The sequence below is a fragment of the Pelophylax lessonae genome, assembly GCF_965119305.1.
Source record: "Pelophylax lessonae genome assembly, chromosome: 3".
NCBI lineage: Eukaryota > Metazoa > Chordata > Amphibia > Anura > Ranidae > Pelophylax > Pelophylax lessonae.
The window spans coordinates 19,948,691-19,972,843 of NC_138770.1; the positions used below are offsets into that span (position 1 = coordinate 19,948,691).

The window sequence follows — 24,153 nt, forward strand, 5'->3', positions numbered from 1 at the left end:
TTGCTGGCTGTGTCGGGTGGAGGGATATGTCTGTATAGTCTCACACCCAAGTCACTGAGTGCAGTCTCAGGAGAAGGGAGGCAGCGGTGTTGGACCTCTGCAACTTGTCTCATGTGAACATTTAGAGTGGGTGTAAACCCCCCATATACCCAGTGAAGTGACTGGCCTCAGGAAATAAACAGAGATGAAACAAATCCTCCTACATAAGTTGTACCCCTTTATCTGCATTCCTCTCTTCTTTACATCTGTTCAAAGTCCAGAATTTAGACAGTTTGTCGGAGCAGTCAGAAAAAAGGGGACGGGATCTGAAGTTACAGCTTGTCTTAACCACTTCCCACCCGCGATATTACAAATTGACGGTGGGATTGTGGTTCAGTTATAGTGACCCGACCTCATATAACGGCGGGCAGCAAAAGCAGCTGGCGCGCACTCCCGGGTGCGCGCACCGCGGCAATCTGCCATGTAGCGTGTGCCTTGGACACAGCGCATACCCGATCAGGGTAAACAGCCAATAAAATTGGCTGTTTAACACGTGATCGGCTGTGTTCAATCACAGCCGGTCACAATCAAAACACAGGGAAGTCGCTACTACTGATCTGAGCTCTTCTCCTCACACACCGATCGTGTGAGGAGAAGATCAGTGATCAGTGAGTGACATTTCTTTATTTTCACAGTACACAGTGCACTACACAGCCCCCCCCCCCCAAAAAAAAAAAGAGAACCTGTCACCTAGTGTCACAGCCCATCTCTGTCACATCTGGATCTGTCAGAACATCCAACAGCCCGCCAGTATCCATCAGTACCGCCAGTACCCTACAATACCATCAGTACCCAACAATAACCATCAGTACCGCCAGTACCCAACAATACCCATCAGTACCGCCAGTACCCTACAATACTATCAGTACCCAACAATACCCATCAGTACCGCCAGTCCCCAACAATACCCATCAGTACCATCAGTACCCAACAATACCATCAGTACCGCCAGTATGTCTAAAAGGCTTTTTACAGCAGAGGAGGCATATGAAATGCTAACCATGTTGGATGATGAGAGCAGCAGAAAAATGAAGTCCATGCTTACTGGTCCTGTCACCCCATCCACCACATGCCTCTTTTTCCTTCTGTCATGTCCAGATCACGGTATGACATGATTATGCGCTTCCTACATTTCAATGACAGTTTGCAGTGCCCTCCCCGAGATCATCCCAACCACGACAAACTATGTAAATTACACCCCCAAATAAATTCTTTTTCAAAACAATTTGCGGAAGCGTATGTCCCAGACAAAAGGATCTGTGTGGATGAATCCCTTATCCATTTTACTGGCCAGCTGCACTTCAAGCAATACATCCCAAGTAAGAGAGCCAGGTATGGGTTGAAAATGAATAAACTTTGCGAGAGAGCCACTGGGTATGTCTATGCCATCCGTGTGTATGAAGGCAAAGACTCCCAGCTCCAGGCCCCTGAATGCCCAACTTACATTGGAACCAGTGGGAAAATTGTCTGAGACCTGGCATACCCCCTATTCAAAAAAGGATACCATCTTTATGTAGACAATTACTACACCAGCTTGCCCCTTTTTCGTCACCTGTACCACAAAAAAACCCTGGCCTGTGGTACCAGCAGAAAAAATAGGAAGGGATTCCCACAAACTTTGGTACAAATCTACAACAGGGGGAATCCGCATTTATGAGGAACGAGGAAGTGTTGGCCATGAAGTGGAGGGACAAGAAAGATGTTTACATCTTGTCCACCATCCACAATGACACCTTGGTGGAGATTCCCAGAAGACGTGGCCCCATTACAAAGCATGAATGTGTCCACAAATATAATCTGTTCATAGGGGGGGTGGATTTAAATGACCAGATGCTGCAACCCTATTTTTTATACCAGTTAAGGGACTTTCGGGTTGATAAAGTTGCATTACACCTGTTTCATATGGCCATGTACAATTCCTTTGTCTGCCATCAAAAATTACCAGGAAATCAACACACCACCTACCTCAATTACATTGAAGACATTATCACTGCCCTAATATACCAACAAGGACCGGCCCCAGCAAGCATTCGCTCTGATTGTGTGAGTAGACTTCACAAGCTACGTTTTCCCTATAGCATTCCCCCCACAGAATCAGGAAGAAGGCGCCAAAAGAGATGTCGTGTGTGCAGCAGAAATGGATTTAGAAGAGACACTAGTTTTTATTGTCCCGATTGTCCCTCCCAACCTATGCATCGGAGATTGCTTCAAAATTTACCATACAGCTGTAAGATTTAGATCCCCTTATTTTTAAGACTGCCATTTCCCATTGTGAAATACCTGTCCAGATCATTTGCCTGCTACCATGTTTCTACCTTCCACGTTTCCTGACCCTGGCCTGTTTACTGACGATGCATTTGCCCGCCGTTTTAAAAACCACGTTTCTGACATCCACGTGCACCGACCTCAGCCTGTTTACCGATTATGCCTTTGCCTGCCGTTTTAAAACCAAGTTTCTGACTTCGAAGTGCACCGACCTCGGCCTGCTAATCAACCATGCTTTTTGCCTGCCACTTGGACTGACCTTTTTTTTTTTTTTTATTCCATAAGGTTTATTGAGTATAAGAAAATTTATACACTTGGTTCCCCACTCACCAAATTGCCAGAATGTTTGAACCTTGGGTATATATTGCACATAAGCCCTCTTGACCAGGATCTCAGAGATGATTTTTCATAAAACCTTGGATAAGGGTAGGGTAAAATCCGCCTCCGTATCCACCATTAAAATATAGAAAGGCCGTACATGGTGAAGTATGCTTGAACAGTTTATTGTGGTTAACAAGTCAAAAACATACTCACAAACATGATATATGCGATATATTAAATACATGTTTGTAAGTATGTTTTTGATTTTACCCTACCCTTATCCAAGGTTTTATGGAAAATCATCTCTGAGATCCTGGTCAAGAGGGCTTATGTGCAATATATACCCAAGGCTCAAAAATTCTGGCAATTTGGTGAGTGGGGAACCAAGAGGGGACACCTATCACTTTGGAGCACCTTGAATAATTTTCTGCACCTGAGCATCTTATTTGGATCACGTTTTAAGGACTTTTTTATGATATTTATGCCACATTGTTATGCACAGTTTACTCATGCTAGCGCTGATTAAATTTGATTTCTAACATATTAAATTTATTGCATGTTGCTCTAAAGCTTTGTAATGTGGGGCATATCAATCGGTGATCAGAGAGAGTCTTGGGCACGTGTGATTTACGTAACCATGGAGCAGAGCTTAAGCGGATAGAGGAGAAAGAATCTTCCAGGTCTATCCAATCCTTGGTAGAGCGGTGGATGTTCCAGTCTACAATTCTGGAGATATGGCAAGCCCAATAGTACTTCTGTAGATCAGGAAGAGCAATGCCTCCTTTCAATTTTGGCAAAGTGAGGAATGCGTGACTAAGTCTGGGGCTTTTCTGGTTCCATAGGAAGGAAGAGCATAAACGTCTGTAAGTTTGGAAGAAAGTCTGCGGTAGTTTAATGGGGACGGTTTGTAGGAGATAGAGGAGACGAGGGAGCACATTCATTTTGAGGATTGCCGCCCTGCCAAACCATTAAAAAGCAGGGTTTGTCCATTTTATAAGGTCTTGGGCAATGGTTTGTAGTGTGGGGGTGAAATTAAGCGTACAGAGATCATGTAAGTTGGCAGGGAGGCGAACACCCAGGTATGTAATTGCGTCCACTTTCCAAAGAAATGGGAAGTTATTTTTACAGCTATTGATCTCCTCCGGGGGTTAAGGATATATTGAGTGCGTGAGATTTTTCAAAATTAATTTTAAAATGGGACATGAATTGAAAGAGGCGCATATCTGCCAAGAGGTTCGGGATTGATATGTGCGGGGAGGTCAAAAAGAGTAATATATCATCCGCAAATGCGGCCAGTTTGTAGTGATGATTTACTATCTCTACTCCTTTTATACTAACATTTGTGCGCATGCGATTGAGAAGGGGTTCGAGAGTTAGGACAAATAAGATTGGAGACAGCGGACAACCCTGACAGGTGCCATTATGAATGGAGGAGGTGCTTGACAGGAGGCCATTAGCCCTTACTTTAGCCTGGGGACCATTGTACAATGCAAGAACGAAACTGATGAAACGGTCTCCTAGGCCTATCGCTTTTAAGACAGCCGCTAGATAGTCCCAGCCAACCTGTCAAATGCCTTCTCGGCATCTAAAGAAAGAAACATTCCCTTCTGGTTTGATTTGGATAGCCAATGATGTATATTGATTGCTTAGGGTGTTGTCCTTTGCTTCTCTGCCTGGGATGAAACCTACTTGGTCTGTCGAGATGATGTGAGGGATGATTGGGAGGAGGCGATTCGCTAAGATTTTGGCGTATATTTTGATATCCACATTTAGTAACGACATGGGTCTGTAACTCGAGGTTTGCGTATGGTCCTTACCTGGTTTAGGGTTCACCGTTATGTGGCCTTCCAGGATGTTTGTTCGCGCGGGATGACTATCGGACAAAGGGTTGAATGCTTGAAGGAATGGCTTGGTGAGTATGTCAGAAAATTTGTAGTAAGCTACTCAAAGGCCATCAGGACCTGAACTCTTCCCCGGTTTCATGTGTTTGAGTGCTAGATCGAGTTCCATTGATGAAATGGGGGCATCTAGTGTTTGGGCTTGGAGTTTCGATATTAGAAGAAATTCCTCTATGATTTGAGAGTGAGTTCTATTTTCGTCAGGTAATTTGTTTTCTGGGGGTAAGTTATACAATTTGGAGTAGAAGTCTGCCAGGTGATCAGCTATGTCTTTGTTTTTTGTTTTTTGTTAAAGAAATTCCATTGGAGGTTTTGAGTTCTCTGTTTGTAAAGGCAGCTCTTCCATCTCTCAGTGCATTTGCCAATAGTTTCCCGCCAGACTGCCTGAGGACGCTCGTTAAGCGAAATGCATTGTGGTCAATGCTAACCCGGAAGTAACACACAGAGGCATTCGGAACAGAGGCTGGGATACACATCCACCGCCGCAATACAAAGAAAGGGGGAAAGGAGATACAGGGTGCTGCAGATCCCCGGACAATATCTTCCTAAGACCCAAAAAAACGATTTTGTACTGCCGAATTGCCCAGTGCCAGGAGGGCACAACAAATAGTAAGAGGCTAATTGTCACCTTATAGTGTATGTTTTTTGGAGAATAAAACAGTATTTCACTATTGGAGGCTATTTGTTCTTCTATATCTTTATGTGTATGGGGGGACTACATGGTCCAACTCGAGTAATATAGGAGCCAGAGATCCAAGCAATCGAGGAGAGGTCTGATCCACCCAATAAAGGGATCACAGGCGTTGGGGGTCCTTGTGACCTGCTGCTAGCTGGTAAGAGGCCACGGTTGTCACATCCCAGCACCTGGAGCACTGTGAATGGATTAATAAGAATTCACCAAGCACAATTTTGATTGCATGCTATTGCTTGGACTTTTAAACACTACTTGGAGCACATTTATATATTTATACTTTTTTATATATTCTTATGTGATTTTTTTATATATCCTTATGTGATTTTTGTATGGAATTCTTTATATATTTATTTATTGGTTCACTGATCCACACCTTTGTGGATTAATTTACTTTGAGAAGCACAAACACTTCTTAATTGACGGTTGTCACATCCCAGCACCTGGAGCACTGTGAAGGGATTAATAAGAATCCACCAAGCACAATTTTGATTGCATGCTATTGCTTGGACTTTTAAACACTACTTGGAGCACATTTATATATTTATATTTTTATATATTCTTATGTGATTTTTGTATGGAATTCTTTATATATCTATTTATTGGTTCACTGATCCACACCTTTGTGGATTAATTTACTTTGAGAAGCACAAACACTTCTGAATTGAAATTGCACTGGTATGCACTTTTCTTTGCTAATTGCACCAATAGTAGATCATATATATATTTGTAGCAATTTTTAATCACATATATTACACTTTAAATCACCTATTAATTTTTATAACACGTGATATATTAAGATTACCAGCGCCTTTTTACCTATGATATATACCTATTTATTGTTTTATTACAATTAAAAGGGCAGCAGGTTCAACAATCTTTTATTTAAAGGGCCAGGCGCCTTCTCTTTTCTTTTTATTGCTAGTTTCCCGCTTTTGTTACTCATTTCATAGAAGAGTTTCTGGGATAGAATGTAGTTGCATTTAGTGGTTTGTTTAAGTTCATCTAACAGGAGAGCCTGTGTGGAGGATAGTTCTTCTAGGGTTCTCTGGAGTTGGGATCGTTTGTGTAGATTCTCTAGTTCTTTCATTTTATTTGAGAGATTTGTTATCTTCGCCTGTCTGGCTTTTTTCCTGGCTGAAGCCATAGCGATCAATGAACCCCTAATGTAGCATTTGTGTGTCTCCCACTGCATGAGAGGCGACACTTCTGGTGTGTTATTAATCTGAAAAAAGTCTGACAAGCGGGATTTCAGATTTAGAATGTTTTGTAAGTCAGTCAGTAGAGATGCGTCTAGTCGCCACATTTTATGAGGATTGCATTGGTCTGGAAATTCTAGAGAAAGCGTTATAGGGTTATGGTCAGAAAAGAACATGGGTTCTATTGAGGCCGCTGTGATATACTGGAGGTCCTTTTGAGATACCCAAAAGTAATCCAGTCTGGAGTACCTGTTATGTGGAAATGAGAAAAATGTATAATCTTTTTCTTTAGGGTATAGTGTACGCCAAGAGTCGTGAAGTAGGAGTTGCTGAATTTGCAATTTGATTCTGTGTAGTGCGCGATATGGTAAGGAAGATGTGCCTGTGGAGGTATCCTCTACGGGATTTAACGCTATGTTGAAATCACCACCCAGAATCAACATTCCTTTTTGGAAGGATGCAAGTTCGCTGGCAATATTATTAAATAAACTGACTTGAGAAGCATTAGGGCTGCATATATTGGCCAACGTTATAGGTGTCCCCCAGAGGGTGCCTTTAAGGCAGGTATAACGTCCGTTAACATCTATCAATGAATCGTCAATTGTTAGCGGTGTATGTTTGGAAATGAGGATGGATACTCCTTTAGTTTTACTCTCACTGTTGGTAGAATGGTAGACTGTGGGAAAGTTATGATTGCCTAATTTAGGAATACTGTCTGTTCTAAAGTGTGTCTCTTGTAAGAACACAACGTCCGCATGAAGTTTTTTCATGTAAGCAAGGAGTTGAGATCTTCTTTCTGGAATATTAAGTCCCTTTACGTTTTAAGTAGAACAGTTTGAGCTGAGGACAAGTTTTCATGTTATTTGGTTTAGTAATTTGTGGGAGAGAGGGGTAAGGATAAATAAAGGATAAATAAAGGATAAAATAAATAAGGATAAATAAAAAACAAAAATGGGGGGGGGGAGGGAAAGGCAAAGGTGATGAGAAGGGGAGAGGAAATAGAGAAGAGAGATGTCAGGGAAGGATAAAAAAAGAGGTTGCCTAGGGATGGTAGCGAAAATCAGAGGAGAAAACAATCCGATGCAAATGTTACAGAGTGGGAAGAGGACTCTATGTGAGAGGAATGAGAAGGGTGGTGAATCCGACCGCGAGTGTAGACCAGCTAACTCGCCTGTAATCAGGTATAACTTTGAGGTGCCGGGTAACTTTAACGCCTATAGTCAGGTGATGAAGAAATGGGGGGTAACCTAGATCGGAGAGGGTCGCTAACGCCTGGAAGCACTTGGGTTCTTTAAGGAAGAAGTATACAGGGGATAGTGATGCGTAATTCAATGATTTTGTTGAAACATGGGACTTGAGTCTGAAGGGCCCGAGATAATGGGGAGGGAAATGAAGAGGCCAATAATTATATTTTAAAGGTTCAGAGAAAGAGGAAATGTGGTGGTAATTAAGGAACTAAAAAAATTCTTTGTATATAAACAGTAAGACACGTACCGGATCAGTTGTTCACATTCACCTTTGTTAAACATTCAACTGAATTGCAGTTTATGAAGGTATTATTTTCCTTGGGCTGATCTGAAACAGAGTATAACCAACAGAGTTATATAACAGGTTAAACCACGGTTAATAACTTTTCTATCAGAGAGGTTGCAATTAACAAAAAATAAAAGCCAAAAATGTTATTGATATAATGGGTAAGGCGTGGGCACCCAAAACAAGTGCACACTTGTGTGTGCTGGCGTATATTTACTTGAACAGAGTTTACCTGGAAATGAAGGCAAAAAAAAAAAATTTGTTCCCAGAGTAGCATAAGAACAATGAGATCAGGTGGTGGAAACGCATGAAAAAAAAAAAACCTCCCCCCTAAATTCTTGTAGGGTGTCCTTTCAGGTTTTCTTTTCTCTCTCCGTCTTCATTTATTTAATCATATAAACGTGTTTAGCGATGATCGCAACACAAAGTATGTGTAGATCAGAGCTTAAAGGGGTCTATTGACCCTGAACCATGAACTTGTAGAGTGCAAAACATGGATGTTGTAGTCACCATTATGCAGTTCCAAGGAATGAGGTGAATTGGTGTAGAGAGGTGAAGGTAGCTGAAGATGTTGCGAGTAGGAGAGGTATGGTAGTCATATCATCCTTCTGTTTATGGAAAAAGGTGTGTCGGATTAAGAAAGTCTCAAAGGAGAGTTATCCAGTATAGATAGTGTTATTATTCGTGTCTGGCTTTGCGGTAAACCGGGGAAGAGGGCCTGCTGCTCCTTCCGGGTGGACATCTATTTTCTGGAGGCGGAGATTTGTGCTGGTTCGGTCTGCGCCTTCTGGAATCAGAAGGGTTCCCATGTTGATGTAAATTCATTGGTTCCGCTTCCAGGATGTGAGGAAGCCTGAAGTCAGTGTACCAATTTGGTATGTCAATCAGGGGAATTCGCAGAGTTTCACAGAAAGAATGTAGGCCTTCAGGCGCTCTCAGTGATGCTGTTCTGCCAGTGTGGCCTGCAACTAGACAGAAGGGGAGCCTCCATTTATAGGGTATCTCTCGTTCTCTTAGTATATCCAGTAGGGGTCTCAGGTTTCTACGCTGTTGTAGCGTGATTGGGGATAGGTCTTGAAACAGCTTTATTTCTGCATCCTGGTGTTGAATGTGACCTCTTTGCCATGCTCTAGATAAGATTTCCTCTTTGATTCTGAAATTCACGATACAACATATGACATCTCGGGGGGGTCTGTATCACGGCCTCTAGACCTGAGAGCTCTGTGTAGCCGTTCAAATTTTATGTTGGCCTCATGAGGTCTGCCTAACAGGTCGTTGAATATGGCAGTAACTCTATGGCGCAGACTTCCTTGTTCAACTGATTCTGGTAAGCCCCGAATTCTGATGTTGTGATGTCTACCTCTGTTGTCTAAATCTTTGAGATGTCGATGTATGTCTCTGAGGTATTGAGTAAAGGTTTTGCTGTGGTTTCTCATCTCTTGGATATTTGTTACATGGCGAGCTGTGGTCTCTTCCACCGCCTCCACTCTGGTGGTAATGGCTTGGATGTCTTTTTAAGGTCAGAGACCGCTGCAGATATGGCTGCGGATAGAGTGTCTTTAATGTCGCCCGCTACTGCTTTCAGATCGTCCAGACTTTGAGTAGTGGCTGGGGGTGGTTTTGCGAGTGTTTGGGCGTAAGAAAGGACTCCATCGGGTTCTGGGCGGCGGGGGTCATTCGGTAGTTGTGGAGTAGTTTCCACGTCTCGGGATTGTGATTTGAAGAGGTCAGGAATGCTGCGTCCTTGCTGTGGTGCGTTGTTGTGGGATGAGCAGGAGCGTGTGGCTGAGTTGCTACGTTCAGGCTTCCCCATTATAGATCTGTAAAGTCCCTGTAAATAGCGTATTGTGAACCCTCGTGCGTGAGGGCTAGTGTTTTAGGCCGCCATTAAATTATCAGCAGGTACACTATATAAGTAAGGGAAGCACAGTGCATGCCAGTGCGAGCAGTCAATTCAGGTATTAGTGCGTGGAGCTTAATGTAATGGGTTAAAAAAAAAACTTGTTGCAGCAATATGACAAAATGGCGAGTGTATCAAGCTGGTGGTCACTGCCGGCCTTAATTCGATTTTAGGGGTCTCAGGTGTATGATAAATGCAGTCCCAGCAGTGAGGAGAGCCTGTGAAAAGACTTGGGGGTCTGGGTAGCAATCCGTTCGGACAGGCAGTTCCCCTCTCCAGGGTGGTTTTTCTGTATGTAGGGGGCGCGGATGTGAATTCTTACCGTGCCCGGCCCCCGGGGTGTGTGTAAATTGAGCGCGGTGTGCGGGAGGTCTCCGGTACCTGAGTAGGCCGCAGTGGTTGGACGTCCGCGATGCGGGCAGTTATAGCCTAAATACGGGCACCGCTGGATAGGTTGAGGAGTGCACTCTCCGATGGGGTATTCTTTATGTTGGCGGTTGCTGTTTTCGCTCCGATGATTGCGGATAAAAGAAGAAGCCGGTGGAGCTCTCGGTCTTAGGGGTCTCGACCTTAAGCTTGATGGTCCTTCCTGCTGCCTGGATCAATATTTTGGCTGTGCTGAACATATCGCTGCATATAATGACCCAGGACTTTATAGACCACACCTCTGCCTGCTACCTGGACCAATGCTTTGGATGTGCTGACACTATCCCTGCTTGCTGCCTGTAATGACTATGGACAGTATTTCTGCCTGCTGCCTGTTCGATTGCTTTTGCTGTCACTGACCATTCGATTGCTTTTGCTGTCACTGACCACATCTCTGCCTTCTACCTGGATGCCCTCCTCTGTGGACCACCACTAAAACCACAGGTAATCTTTTGTTTACCCTTTGCTCAGCAGAATATATTTTGGGGTGTAATTGGTATGTACATGCTATGTGTTAGAAATATGAAGGGCCTTCAAAAATGTAATAGGTTGTCAGGAAATTAGATGTAAAATGCATGCTCCTAGAACGTCTGAAGGTGTCTACTTGGATGTTGGGTCTCTGTTTATGGCCAGGCGGTGTAAAAGTATCACATATGTGGTATCGTCATACTCAGGAGGAGTATTAGAATGTATTTTGGGGTGTCATTTTTGCTATGTACATGCTATGTGTTAGAAATATCCTATAAATTGACAACTTTGTGTAAAAAAAAAAAAAAAAAATAGGTTTTCATTTATTCCCACATTTTCCAAAAACTTGTGGAAAAAAACGACATGTTCAAAAGACTTATAATGCCTCATAGAATATACGTTGGGATGTTTGCTTTACAAAATGGGGTCATTTTGTGGGCGTTTCCATTGTCCTGGCCAGCCAGGGCCTTCAAAATTGTGATATGTAGTCAGAAAGTTATATGTGTATTTATGCTCCTTGAACGCCTGAAGGTGCTCCTTGGATGTTGGGCCTCTGTATGTGGCCAGGCTGTGTAAAAATCTCACACATGTGGTATCGACATACTCAGGAGGAGTGGCAGAATGTATTTTGGGGTGTCATCTTTGCTGTGTACATGCTATGTGTTAGAAATAGTTTATAAAGTGACAACTTTGTGGGGGAAAAAAAGAAAAAAAAAATATATTTTTTTTTCATTTTCCCAAGAATTGTGGGAAAAAATTAAAACTTCAAAAAACTCACCATACCTCTTACTAAATACCTTGGACTGTATACTTTCCAAAAAGGGGTCATTTGGTGGGTATTTGTACTGTTGTGACATTTTAGGGCCTCAAGAAAGGAAATAGGCCATTAGTTCATCAGGTGTGATCAATTTTCAGTAATTGGTACCATAGCTTCTAGACTCAATAACTTTCACACAGACTAAATAATATACACTAATTTGGGTTATTTTTTTTACCAGGGTTAAGTAGCAGTATAAATTTTGGCCAAAATATATGAAGAAAAATTATTTTGCAAACCTATTTTTAATAGAAACTAAAAAAAATGTTATTTTTTTTCACAATTTTTGCTATTTTTTTGCTTATATCACAAAAAACCCAGTTGTGATCAAATACCACCAAAAGAAAGCTCTATTTGTGTGAAAAAAATGATAAAAAAATTTGTTTAGTTACAGTGTAGCATGACTGAGCAATTCTCATTCAAAGTGTGAGAGCGCTGAAAGCTGAAAATTGGTCTGGGCAGGAAGGGGGTGTAACTGCCCTGTATGGAAGTGGTTAAGGTGAAACTGCTTTTCCTCTAGTTTTAGTGAGTGGCCCCGTGTCTTATTGTATTCCCTTTCTCTGAAAAGTTTGTTCTTTATGCTAGGGTCATCACCAGTACAGTATTTGTACATTGATATCATATCCCCCCTCAATCGTCTCTTCTACAGAGAGAATAAGTTCAGTGCTTGTAGTCTTTCCTCATAGCTGATGTCCTCCATTCCCCTAATTATTTTTGTTGCCCTTCTCTGGACTTTCTCAAGGTCCAGCACATCCTTTCTGAGGACCGGTGCCCAGAACTGGACGTAATACTCCAGATGTGGCCGGACCAGAGTCTTGTAGAGCGGGAGAATAATCTCTTTATTTCTATCTTAGATTCACCCAGAGGTTGCTTGCTTTTCGTGTTTCTGTGCATTACTTTACATTTTTCAACATTAAACCTCATCTGCCATGTAGTTGCCCACCCCATTATTTTGTTCAGGTCTGCTTGTAAGGTTTCCACATCCTGCATAGAAGATATTGGCATGCTTAGTTTAGTATCATCTGCAAATACTGAGATTGTACTAGATATCCCCTCCTCTAGATCATTTATGAATCCATTTAACAGGATTGGCCCCAGGACAGAACCTTGGGGGACCACACTTTCCAGACCCGCCCTATCCGAGTACTCCCCATTAATCACCACTCTCTGGATTCTCCCCTGGAGCCAGTTCTCTATCCAGGTACTCACCTTATGGTCCAAACCTATGTACCTTAGTTTGTACAGTAAGCGTTTGTAGGGGACTGTGTCAAATGCCTTTACAAAGTCCAGATACACCACATCCACAGGCCTTCCTTTATCCAGATACACCACATCCACAGGCTTACCTTTATCCAGATACACCACATCCACAGGCCTTCCTTTATCCAGATATACCACATCCACAGGCCTTCCTTTATCCAGATATACCACATTCACAGGCCTTCCTTTATCCAGATACACCACATCCACAGGCCTTCCTTTATCCAGATACACCACATCTACAGGCCTTCCTTTATCCAGATACACCACATCCACAGACCTTCCTTTATCCAGATACACCACATCCACAGGCCTTCCTTTATCCAGATACACCACATCCACAGGCCTTCCTTTATCCAGATACACCACATCCACAGGCCTTCCTTTATCCAGATACACCGCATCCACAGGCCTTCCTTTATCCAGATACACCGCATCCACAGGCCTTCCTTTATCCAGATACACCGCATCCACAGGCCTTCCTTTATCCAGATACACCGCATCCACAGGCCTTCCTTTATCCAGATACACCACATCCACAGGCCTTCCTTTATCCAGATACACCACATCCACAGGCCTTCCTTTATCCAGATACACCACATCCACAGGCCTTCCTTTATCCAGATACACCACATCCACAGGCCTTCCTTTATCCAGATACACCACATCCACCGACCTTCCTTTATCCAGATACACCACATCCACAGGCCTTCCTTTATCCAGATACACCACATCCACCGACCTTCCTTTATCCAGATACACCACATCCACAGGCCTTCCTTTATCTAGATGGCAACTCACTTCATCATAGAAGGTTAATAGATTGGTTTGGCAAGAACGATTTTTCATGAATCCATGCTGAGTACTACTAATAATACAGTTTTCATTACTAAAGTCTTGTATGTGGTCCCTTAACATCCCCTCCAAAATTTTGCAGGCTACTGATGTTGGGCTGACCGACCTATAGTTACCCGGGATATATCTCGGCCCTTTTTTAAATATTGGTACCACGTTGGCTTTTTTCCAATCAGCTGGCACCATTCCCGTCTGTAGACTATCCTTAAAGATCAAGAATAATGGTCTGGCTATCACCTGGCTGAGCTCTTTAAGAACCCTCGGGTGCAAGCCATCCAGTCCAGGGGATTTATTTATGTTAAGTTTCTCTAGTTTAGTTCTAAGTCTATCTTCTGTTAGCCATGGCGGCACTTCCTGAGGTGTATTATTTAATTTAGCATTACAAGCTGGGATAGTGTAGCCCCCCAATTCTTTTGTGAAGACTGAAGAGAAGAAATTATTTAGCACTTCCGCCTTCTCTCTGTCCTCTGTGGCCAGATTCCCTTCATCGTCTTTTATGGGGACAATGTGATCTGGCCTCGCTTTCTTACTATTTATATACTTAAAGAATTTCTTGGGGTTTTTTTACTCTCTTCCGCTATATGTCTCTCGTGTTCTATTTTACCTGCTTTGATTTTGCCTTTACATTTCTTATTGCACTCTTTATGCTATTGGAATGCTGCCAATGACCTCTCAGCCTTGTATTTTTTGAAGGCCTTTTCTTTAGTTTTAATATGCATTTTTATGTTGGAGTTTAGCCACCCAGGGTTTAGTTTTGCTCTTTTAAATGTATTTTCCTTTGGACTGCACTGGCCAATCCCTTTAAGTATGCTCTTGAAGCACTCCAATTTTTCCTCCGTGTTCTTTGTTCCCAGGGTTCTATCCCATTCGATATTTTCTAGCAAAGAGCGCAGTTTTGGGAAATTGGCTCTTTTGAAATTCAGTGTCCTTATATTGCCCTTGTGTTTCCTATTACTGTAATTAATACTGAAACTAATTGACCTATGGTCACTGTTTCCTAAGTTGTCCCGTATTTCTATATCCGTGAGCAGGTCTGTATTGTTGGTAATCAGTAGGTCAAGTACTGCATTGTTTCTTGTCGGTGCGTTCACCATCTGACCAATGAAATTATCCTGCAAAACATTTAGGAACTGCCGAGCCTTGGCTGAATGCGCGGTTCCTTCTGCCCAGTCTATATCTGGATAATTAAAGTCCCCCATTATAATGACATTTCCCATCCTTGCTGCCAATCCAATCTGTGAAAGGAGGTCCGCCTCCCCCTCCTCCCTCTGGTTGGGGGGCCTATAGCATACGCCCAATATTACCTTCCCCATAGTGCCTTCTCTTTGAAGTTCTACCCATAGGGATTCTACCTCATCCATAGCTCCAATATTAATATCATCCCTCATATTTACCTGTACACTGTTCTTAATATACAGACATACCCCTCCCCCTTTTTTACCTTCTCTATCCCTACGATAAAGGGAATACCCCTGAATGGTTGCCAGCCAATCATGAGAGCTGTCAAACCAAGTCTCTGTAATCCCTACAAAATCTAAGTCTTCCTCATACACCAGCAGCTCCAGCTCTCCCTTCTTTTTGGCAAGGCTTTTAGCATTGGTATACAAACCTCGTAATTTTTTCCGGTTGCATATTTCCTAGTTTGATGTTGTTTTTAGGCTGCTCTTGCAATTTTTCCCCATACCCACCTTGGGTTTAGGAACTCTAAACACCCTACCGCTAATGTCCCCATTTGTGCCCGCTAAACCTTGCTCCCCGCTGGCTAATTCATCATCTGTATCCTCCCCCCCCATCACCTAGTTTAAAAGCCCCTCTAACTTTTTTACCATCCTCTCACCCAGTACAGTTGCACCCTCCCCATTTAGGTGCAATCCGTCCCTACTAAAGAGCCGGTAGCCGACTGAGAAGTCGGCCCAGTTCTCCAGGAACCCGAAACCCTCCTTAACAACACCAGCTACTCAGCCACTTGTTAACTTCCCTACTAATCTCCTGCTGCCTCTCTGGTGTGGCTCGAGATACAGGTAGTATTTCTGAAAATACCACTTTGGAGGTCCTAGTCCTCAACTTAGCTCCTAAGTCCCTGAAATCGTTTTTTTAGGACTCTTCATCTCCCTCTGACTTTCATTGGAACCCACGTGTACCATGACAGCTGGGTCTTCCACAGCCCCACCAGTAATCTGTCCACCAGATCCGTGATGTGCCGAACCCGAGCGCCCGGTAAACAGCAGACAGTTCGGCACCTACAGTGTTTTTGACAGATTGCCCTCTCTGTCCTTCTAATAATTGAGTCCCCTACCACCAGAACCTGTCTTTTCTTTCCCTTTCTCCTGCCCCCACTGGAGAAGTTCTTCCCCTGGCAGCTAGGGGCGTCGCTCTGCTCCAGCAATGCTGGTCCCTGACTGGTTTCCCCAACATCACGCAAAAGGGTGTATTTATTGGGGTGCTCCAGTCCAGGACTGGCCTCCTTGCCTTGTTCCCTTCTACCCTTCCTAACTGTCACCCAACTACTCTGCTCTGATGCCTGCACCCTTGTATCTTCACTCTCCTCTGTGCAGGCCCCTGCCTACACCTGATGGGTACGTTCCCAGCTCTCATTCAGTATGGAGATTCTTCTCAGTGTTGTCAGCTGCTTCCCTAGATTCAGGACCTAGATACTGGTATGGACTGGGTAATGCGTTAGGATCTATACTGGTGTGGACTGGGTAATGCGTTAGGATCTATACTGGTATGGACTAGGTAATACGTTAGGATCTATACTGGTATGGACTGGGTAATGTGTTAGGATCTATGCTGGTATGGACTGGGTAATGTGTTAGGATCTATACTGGTATGGACTATCTAATGCGTTAGGATCTATACTGGTATGGACTAGGTAATGCGTTAGGATCTATACTGGTATGGACTGGGTAATGTGTTAGGATCTATACTGGTATGGATTGGGTAATGAGTTAGGATCTATACTGGTGAGGACTGGGTAATGCGTTAGGATCTATACTGGTATGGACTGGGTAATGCGTTAGGATCTATACTGGTATGGACTGAGTAGTGTGTTAGGATCTAAACTGGTATGGACTGAGTAGTGTGTTAGGATCTAAACTGGTATGGACTGGGTAATGTGTTAGGATCTATACTGGTATGGACTATCTAATGCGTTAGGATCTATACTGGTATGGACTAGGTAATGCGTTAGGATCTATACTGGTATGGACTGGGTAATGTGTTAGGATCTATACTGGTATGGATTGGGTAATGAGTTAGGATCTATACTGGTGAGGACTGGGTAATGCGTTAGGATCTATACTGGTATGGACTGGGTAATGCGTTAGGATCTATACTGGTATGGACTGAGTAGTGTGTTAGGATCTAAACTGGTATGGACTGAGTAGTGTGTTAGGATCTAAACTGGTATGGACTGGGTAATGTGTTAGGATCTATACTGGTATGGACTGGGTAATGTGTTAGGATCTGTACTGGTATGGACTGGATAATGCGTTAGGATCTATACTGGTATGGACTGGGTAATGTGTTAGGATCTATACTGGTATGGACTGGGTAATGTGTTAGGATCTGTACTGGTATGGACTGGGTAATGCGTTAGGATCTATACTGGTATGGACTGGGTAATGTGTTAGGATCTATACTGGTATGGACTGGGTAATGTGTTAGGAAGGAAAGGATGCCACATAGTATGATGGATATAAAATTATCACCCTACAGAGGGCTGAACTCAAAGACACCCCAAAAATCAAAGTGAAAAAATAATGCAGTAGGCGAGTCCATTTTGGTGAAATGTCATTGCAGGACCTCAGAATGGTCCTCAGTAGTGTGTATGGCCCCCACGTGCTTGTATGCATGCCTGACAACGTTGGGACATGCTCCTAATAAGACAACGGATGGTGTCCTGGGGTATTTCCTCCCAGATCTGGACCAGGGCATCACTGAGCTCCTGAACAGACTGAGGTGCAACCTGGCGGCATCGGATGGACTGAAACCAAATGTCCCCGAGGTGTTCTATTCATTCAGGTCAGGCGAGTGTGGAGGCCATTCAGTGGTATTAATTCCTTCATCCTCCAGGAACTGGCTGCATACTCTCACCACATGAGGCAGAGAATTGTGGTGTACCAGGAGGAACCCAGGACCCACTGCACCAGCATAGGGTCTGACAATGGGTCCAAGGATTTCATCCCAATACCTAATGGCAGTCAGGGTGCCATTGTCTAGGCTGTAGAGGTCTGTGCGTCCCTCCATGGATATGCCTCCCCAGACCATCACTGACCCACCACCCAACCGGTCATGCTGAACGATGTTGCAGGCAGCATAATGTTCTCCACGGCTTCTCCAGACCCTTTCACGTCTGTCACATGTGCTCAGGGTGAACCTGCTCTCATCTGTGAAAAGCACAGGGTGCCAGTGGTGGAGCTGCCAATTCTGGTGTTCAATGGCAAATGCCAATCGAGAGCCACGGTTCCGGGCAGTGAGCACAGGGACCACTAGAGGACATCGGGCCCTCAGGCCACCCTCATGAAGTCGGTTTCTTTTTTTTTTTTATAGTTTCTTTATTGAAAATGTTTTTAAAGTACAACATTTAATACAATACAATTCATATCCTTTTAGACCTAGAAAGGATTACAAACAAAACATACAAGAAAACTCTTTTTCCACTATCTACTCGATCCCTTCTCCCCCCCCCCCCCCCCCGTCCTTTCCTTAAACATTTAGGTACTCATTTGTTTCCTTAAAATCTTGCCATTTCTCCCATATCTCAATCCTGTTCTCGTATTCCCCTTCACCACATAGTCTTAAATATTCTAGCTTTCTTGTTTTTTCTACCCGTGCTAGCCATTCTTTTAGTGATGGGGGTTCTATTTTTTTACAATGTAAAGGGATTAAACTTTTTGCTGAGTTTAAAAAATGGGGGATCAATGTTTTTTTATATTGTTTTATCGACATATTTATAAACATAACCATGGGTCTTCATTTATATCTATGTTTGTAATCTTTTTAATTAAGGCTAAAACTTCCTTCCAATATTTTTTAATTTTAAGGCAATCCCACCATATGTGAACCTCTGTACCCGTAACCTGACACCCCCTCCAACAGTGGGCCGAACTTCTCGGGCTATATCTCCCCACTTTGTCTGGGGTATTATACCATCTAGAGATGAATTTATAATTCATTTCTGCCGTACTCGTGTCTATCACGGAGTTATGTACTAATTTTATACTTTTTCCCCATTGTAATTCCTCCGTTCGGGCACCCAGTTCACTTTCCCATTTTTCTAAGAATGGGGGCGCTGTCGACTTCTCCCCTGCAATTAATATTTTATAAATAGTTGAAATATTATTTTTTATTTTCTCAGATACACACATCTGCTCATAGGGAGACAAATCGTTCGCTTCTCTTATTGGGTGGGGCAACGAAGCAACAAAATGTCTCAGTTGACAGTACCTTCACTCAGTTATGTCCCAGTTTACCCTCTTTTCTTTTAAATCGGGTAACTTAATAATTTTCCCCTTCTCTATTATGTTTTTTTAATCTAATATCTTCTTCTCCCATCCATTTACCATATTCCCTCCCTTCCCCTGGTGCAAACATTTTTTTATCCTGTAGTGGTATAAGAGGTGAGTTGTATTCCCATTTCTCTCTGGTATATATCATATCCCAAGTTTTTAGTGCTTGTCGTGTAATTGTATGTGTATTGATATTTAACTTTCTGTACTTTGGTGGAATCCAAATAATTGTACCTAAGTTTGTGTCACTCATTGCATTTTCTATTTTAACCCAATTTTTTCCACTCACTTTTTCCCCCCATTCCATCACCCGTGTAAGGATTGAGGCTTGATAATATGTCCTAAAATCTGGTAGTGCTAACCCCCCATTGTTTTTACTTTTACTTAGTGTTGTGTATTTTATTCGTAATTTTTTATTTTTCCATACAAACTTAGTTACTAATGTTCTTAAAGTTTTTAAAAAAGCGTAAGGGATCTGTATTGGATCCATTTGAAATGTATACGATATCTTTGGAAGGGCTGTCATCTTTATAATGTTAATTCTTCCTATCCATGATATAGGCCTTGCTATTAATCTATTAATCTCCATTTTTATTTAATTTAATAGTGGGAGGAAGTTAGCCCTATATAATCTTTCTGGAGTAGGCGTTAGTTGGATACCTAGGTATTTTAACTCCTCTCTCCTCCATACAAAGGGAAATTCACTTTTTAAACCAGGCATGTCCAACCTGCGGCCCGGAACCACAGGCAATGCGACCCACTGCCCCCAGACAATTTATTTTGTTGCTAGGGAGGAAGGAAATTGGGTTGGGGGCATGGCCACAGCAGCTCCCAACTAACGGTAGGCAGAGGCTGCCTCGGGGGGGGGGGGGGGGGCGGGGAGGTGACCATGTGCAGTGTTTCTGACTCCTACCACCATTACCACTTCAAATCACTGAAGTGGTCATGGTGGTTTGAGTGTTTATTGTCTCTCAGAAGAATTAAACCTCTGTATACTGATTCCATTTCATTTGATCATCCTCTAGTTGTGTTAAATTAGTGCGGGGGGGGGGGGGGGCACGCCGGCATTTTATTACTTATATACCTTAACTATAGTATATATTTTATATGCGGCCCGAGAAAATTTCTCTACACTCAATGTGGCCCAGAGAAGCCAAAAGGTTGGACACCCATGTTTTAAACTATTACTCTCTTGTATACTCATTTTAATGCTTAGTATTTCAGATTTCGTTTGGTTAATTTTTAAATTTGAAAATTCTCCATATTGCTTTAGGACTTTAATTATATTAGGTAGGGAAATCCTTGGGTTGGAGACATAGAGCAACAAGTCGTCAGCAAATGCTGCGACTCTATGCTCTACCCCCCCCCCCCCCCAACTTCCACTCCCTTAATATCTGTGCATTCTCTTATTGTAGCTAACAAGGGTTCCAAAGAGATAACAAAAAGCATTGGAGATAGGGGACATCCCTGTCTTGTTCCATTATACATATCGAATGGTTCAGACAGTGTCCCGTTAATTTTTATTCTCGCTGATGGTCGACTATACAATGTACTTATCCAAGCCATCATTCTGGGTCCTATACCTAATTCCTCCAGAGTTCTCATAAACTCCCAGTTGACTCTGTCAAATGCTTTCTCCGCATCAATTGACAGTATCACACTGGGTGTTTTGTTTTTAAGCATTTGTTTCATCAGGAGTATTGTTCTAATCCCATTATCTCTCCCTTGCCTTCCTGGTATGAACCCTACTTGATCGTTATGGATCCACTCCACCATCAACCCTTTCATTCTTGTCGCTAAGATTTTTATAAAACAACTTAGTATCTGCATTTAAGAAAGAAATAGGTCTATAGCTAGAGCATAGTGTTGGGTCCTTCTCTTCCTTTAAGATGACTGTGATCGAGGCTAAGAGGGCTTCTTTACTCATATTGAACTGGGTACCTAGTCCATTCATATATCCTTTCAACCTTGGGACAAGTAAATCTTTATACTGTTTGTAATAAGTAATAGTAAACCCATCTGGTTTGCTCTTATTATCTCCTGTTCTGTAATTGGCGTCTCTAAATGTATTCGTTTTTCCTTTTCTATTTTTTTCATTTTAGCCTTTTCCAGGTAAGTTTTAATCCTCTCGCCTCTGTCAAACTTGTTTTCTTGTTTACCATCCCCTCTTACAGCATAAAGGTCCTCGTAATAATTTTGAAATTCTCTTGCTATTTCAGTAGTTGAGTGCACTATTTCCCCATTTTATCAATAAAGTTCATTGCTTTTTTTTTTTTAAGGATCCTTGCTAAATTTTTCCCGATTTTGTTCCCCTCCACATATTTCTCTCTAGCCACCCTATTAAATTCCTGTCTGGTTTCCTGTTCCAATAAGTCCTTTAATTCCTCTTTTTTTTGCAGTAGGAGAGTCAAATCTTCCTTTATTATTTTTTTATGCTTTTGCTCCATGTCATATATTTCTTTCATTAATCCAGTTTTTTTATTAGATCTTTCTTTTTTCCTCTGTACTCCTTTTGAGATTAATATACCTTGCATATAGGCCTTTTGTGCTTCCCATATTATATTTTTAGGTGTCTCCTCAATGTCATTTTTTTGAAAATAGAATTCCAACTCATTCTCTATTTCCCTTCCCCATTTTTTATCCCTAATCAAATCTTCATTCATTTTCCATGTGGTCATTTTAGGTTGGTCTCTGCCCATCTTCATTTTCACTGTAATGGGGGAGTGATCTGACAGGGTCCTAATCCCAACTCTCGCCTCAAGTACTTTCTCAATCCAACGATGTTCTACAAGAAGATAATCAATTCTTGAATATGTCGCATGTACATTTGAGTAGTAGGTATAATCCTTTTCTTTTGGATGGAGTATTCTCCATATATCTGCTAATTGGTTCTGATATAACTTTCTTCTCACCTCCTTAATCAGGTGGTTCGAAAACCTATGGTTCTGCGATGTACTATCCATCTTTGGGTTGAGGCTCAAGTTGAGGTCCCCCGCCAAGATCACTCCTCCTTTTTTTAAAATGTGTTAATTTCCCCAGGATCTTCCCCAGCAAAAATACCTGTCCTTCATTTGGGCTATAAATATTTGCTAATGTGACCTCTTCCTCGTTTAACTTCCCTTTCAAAAAGAGGAATCTACCCTCTGGGTCTACCAGCCTGTCTTCCAGAACAAATCTCATGCCTCTGGCAAATCCTATTGCTAGAAAAAAATATTTTTGGCGCAAACCAAAAAAGGGAACTGCGCAAAGGAGTGATATTTGACAAATTAATCGTTAATAAGTGCCAAACCAACAAAATTTGTGAATAATACAATTGTGGGAATTTCTTCCACACTACAAGCTGCAATAAAAACGTAAATACGTGATAACTGTAAACAAAAAGTGGTGGATATTGTGCTCAGCAATCAAAACTCACAATAAAGTGCTTATGCTGAGACATCACTCTGCATTTAGCACTTTAAGGACTGTTTATCTATTTATTCACTCACGATAATCACCTTAAGAAGGACTTTATTTATTTATTATATGTATTTATCTATTTACTCAAATACTAGCTGATTTGTGTTTTCTACCTAATATTGCAGTTGTTGCTAAATATGGTTACAATATCGGCTTGATTATGCACATAAGCACTTTATTGTGAGTTTTGATTGCTGAGCGCAATATCCACCCCTTTTTGTTTACCAAAATCCTATTGCTACCCCACTTGATTTTATCTTAAGAGTATCTGCATAGTACCATAAAGGATGGTTTCGGGAATATAGTCTGATGTTTGAGACATGCGTAATGTGGGTCTCTTGAAGAAAAACCACATCGGCATCCAGAAACTTAATTTCCTCCATGATTTTTTGTCTCTTCACTGGCAAGCTAAACCCTTGCACATTATAAGACATATAATTAACCGCTCCCATCACTTTATTTTACTATTTTCCCTAGCTTTACTCCTAATTTTTTCCCCCTTGGTACTTATAGGATTAATAGGCTGGCATCTCCTGAGGGCTGATTCCAAAAATAGAAATTTATATTCAATATGGAAACTACTTATTCTTAGGTGTCCCCAAAGGACTGATCCCTGATTGGAAAATAAGAATCTATTTTTACTATAGCGACTGAGTACACTTATACTATTAATTTCCCCTAACCCACCCCACTCCACACCATCCCTCCTCCCCCTCCCTCCCCATCTCCCTCTCCCCTCCCCATGGGTACCTAGCTTTACCCCCACCCTTGGCTAGGATAGTCGATTTACTTCCTCTCCACTTTAATCGACATATCTCCGGGGTTGAACTCTGTCTTTGCTCGCCAACTCCTCCCTTCTTCCCTATATTGGGTTGTAGGTTTGTGCGTACATCTTCCCTCGTGGAGCCGTCCAGACTGTAATATTTCTATTTTAGCTTCCTTCCTCCTCCCCTCCCGACCTCCACCCCCCCCCCACCTGTTTTTTTCCCATTTCCTGTCCTTAATTCCTCTTTTACTGCTTTCATATTGGACTCTTCTGGGATTATCCTTGCCGCTGATCTTTTTCCTCCATTTCCCCGTCTAGGGCTACCTGATCTGTCTACCCCGGTATTTTTATTACTGGGATTTTTAAAGTATTACAAAAAACTTGAATGTCCTCAGGAAATCTTAAGAAAGTAGTCTTCCCCCTCTCTCCAAACTCCTAGTCCAGCTGGGTAGCTCCAAAAATACTGTATATTATGCTTCTTTAAGGTTTCCACTATTGGTCTTTAAAATGCGTTTTCTATTAATTGTTTCCTTTGAAAGGTCCGGGAACACCTGTACCTCTACTCCTTCATATCTTAGTACAGGTCTATCTCTCATTTTTTCCCAGATCTGGGCTCGGGTTTCATATTTGTGGAACCTTACTATGACATTTCTCGTTTTCTCTCTTGGTATATTTGGTGGTTTTCGTATTCTATGGAGTCTTTCGATTTCCATTTTATCTGTAATTGCTTTTCCCAGAAGGGGATT

The 24,153-nt window shown here is 42.2% G+C and overlaps 2 protein-coding genes across 2 annotated transcripts in view; one reads left to right on the forward strand and one right to left on the reverse strand.

The window, feature by feature from the left end:
* Nucleotides 1-24,153, reverse strand: part of LOC309550241 (uncharacterized protein) — a gene marked incomplete at its 3' end in the record, with an annotated part of 240,442 nt that overhangs the window by 50,253 nt on the left and 166,036 nt on the right. The window lies entirely within an intron of this gene.
* LOC309548817 (uncharacterized protein) overlaps nt 1-24,153 on the forward strand; it is a gene marked incomplete at its 5' end in the record, with an annotated part of 54,909 nt that overhangs the window by 1,016 nt on the left and 29,740 nt on the right. The gene's annotated exons all lie outside the window — the stretch shown is intronic.